The sequence below is a fragment of the Nerophis ophidion genome, linkage group LG19, assembly GCF_033978795.1.
Source record: "Nerophis ophidion isolate RoL-2023_Sa linkage group LG19, RoL_Noph_v1.0, whole genome shotgun sequence".
Classification (NCBI taxonomy): Eukaryota; Metazoa; Chordata; class Actinopteri; order Syngnathiformes; family Syngnathidae; genus Nerophis; species Nerophis ophidion.
Window position 1 is genome coordinate 44,212,255 of NC_084629.1, and position 2,602 is coordinate 44,214,856.

Below are 2,602 nucleotides of genomic sequence, written 5' to 3' on the forward strand. Positions count from 1 at the left end.
TATCTTAGTGGATGATTCTACATATGTAAACTAAAATAAACCACATGATGAGCAAACTACTTAAATATCCATCCATCCATTTCTTACCGCGTATTCCCTTCGGGGTCACAGGGGCGCTGGTGCCCATCTCAGCTATAATCGGGCGGAAGGCGGCGTACACCCTGGACAAGTCGCCAGCTCATCGTAGGGCACTACTTAAATAACATCCTGTAATTTAATTTTGATACTATTTTATAGGCTCCAGCACCCCCCACGACCCCAAAAGGGACAAGCGGTAGGAAACGGATGGATGGATGATTTTATATTATTATTTTGATGGATTGAAAAATTACCACCAATGAGTTGACTGATAATAATTTATTCAAAAAGTATAACTAATGATAAATAATAATAGAACACTATTAGCTGCAACATGTAAGTTGTGAGTTTGACAATCATTGGTACTTTAACTTTATTAAATGTAAAAAAAATATGTATATATATTTGTACATTTTCACAATGTGCTCGGTCTATTTTTAAACAAAGAAAACAACCTGAAGTTGCCTTTATTTGTAAGTTATCGTGTCGTGATTTTACCAGTTTGGCCCGCTTGGGAGTAGATTTTTTTCTCCATCTAAGATGAGTTTGACACCCCCGATTTAAATAGTTTTGAGACCCCTATTTTAATGCATTTGAAGATGATGTCATGCAACATGCGATGTCGACTTCGGCCGCCAGATGGAAGTAAAGTGTCGAAAACCTTAAGACGTTTTTAGTGGCAATTTCAACTTTGACCACGGCGGGCGCCAGTTGATATTTAGAGTGACGCTTTCCATCATTTTTAGCACAACGCAATGCAAAATTATCAACCCACCCTCTCCATCTAATGTGAGATCCACAGGGATGGGGCCAGATGAATCCCTTCCCTGGTTGTTATGCTTTATGTTGGGAGCAAACTCGATAGCTAATAACTGGCAAAACACAACTTTGTTTTTCCAATTATGGGAACGAAATAAGTGAGTGTGGAGAAGAAGAAACTGACTTAATTCATTAAATTAAAGGGGCTATTTGCAACTTGAGGGCGCCAACTTTCCAATGTACAAAACCCAGAACCAGTGAAGTTGATTTGCACATCCTTTTCAACTTATGTTCAATTGGATTGACTGCAAAGACAATATATTTAATGTTCCGACTAAGAAACTTAATTTTTTTGGAATTCTTTCCCATTCTTGCTGGATGTACAGCTGTCAATCTGGGGGTCTCTGTTGTGGTATTTTAGGTTTCATAATGGGAGACAGGTCTGGACTACAGGCAGGGCAGTCTAGTACCCGCACTCTTTTACGACGTATAGAATGTGGCTTGGCATTTTCTTGCTGAAATAAGCAGGGGCGTCCATGATAACGTTGCTTGGATGGCAACATATGTTGCTCCAAAATCTGTATGGACCTTTCAGCATTAATGGTGCCTTCACAGATGTGTAAGTTACCCATGCTTTGGGCACTAATACCCCCCCATACCATCACAGATGCTGGCTTTTGAACTTTGCGCCTAGAAATATCCGGATGGTTCCTTTCCTCTTTGGTTCATAGGACATGACGTCCACAATTTCAAAAAATTAAATCAACATTTATTTATTATTCTTTACAATAAAAAAAACAACATTTGAACATTGATTTAAATTGTCAGGAAAGAAGAGGAAGGAATTTAAAAGGTAAAAAGGTATATGTGTTTAAAAATCCTAAAATCATTTTTAAGGTTGTATTTTTTCTATAAAATTGTCTTTCTGAAAGTTTTAAGAAGCAAAGTAAAAAAAAAAGACTTTATTTAAACAAGTGAAGACACGGTCTTTAAAATATTTTCTTGGATTTTCAAATTTTATTTGAGTTTTGTCTCTCTTAGAATTAAAAATGTCGAGCAAAGCGAGACCAGCTTGCTAGTAAATAAATACAATTTAAAAAATAGAGGCAGCTCACTGGTAAGTGCTGCTATTTGAGCTATTTTTAGAACAGGCCAGCGGGCGACTCATCTGGTCCTTACGGGCACCGCGTTGGTGACCCCTGATCTAGAGATTTAAAACTTGAATAATATTACAAAAAGATAATACTGAATAATGACACATTTTTTATATTTTTTTGACCAAAACCCTTCGGGATCAAACCTGAGTGTAGGCCGAAATGTATTGGTTTTTTTAAATAAAAATGATCAAAATGCCCCCCGCTTGCTTTGATTTTTCAGTGTGCGGCCCTCAGTGGAAAAAGTTTGGACACCCCTGGATTAGGGGGTACTTGAATTAAAACATTGTTCACAGGGGGTACATCACTGAAACAAAGTTGAGAACCACTGATATGTTATATTTATAGCATGAAAGACGATTATGACCAGCTGTTATTAATGTAGCAGCTTTACTCTGGCGCCATCTAGTGTCACAAAAAATAATAACATTCTCGCATGGTTATGGTGTTTTTATATATATATATATATTGACGGAGGTCTTAATCGAATTTATAAAATTATTGTACACATTCATTCAATTTAAAGCATTTTATTTTAATTATCATTTCTTAACAGTCTGACGTGGTTTGTCATAAGTTTATACGAGACGGAAGTTTAGGACCCGGAAAAC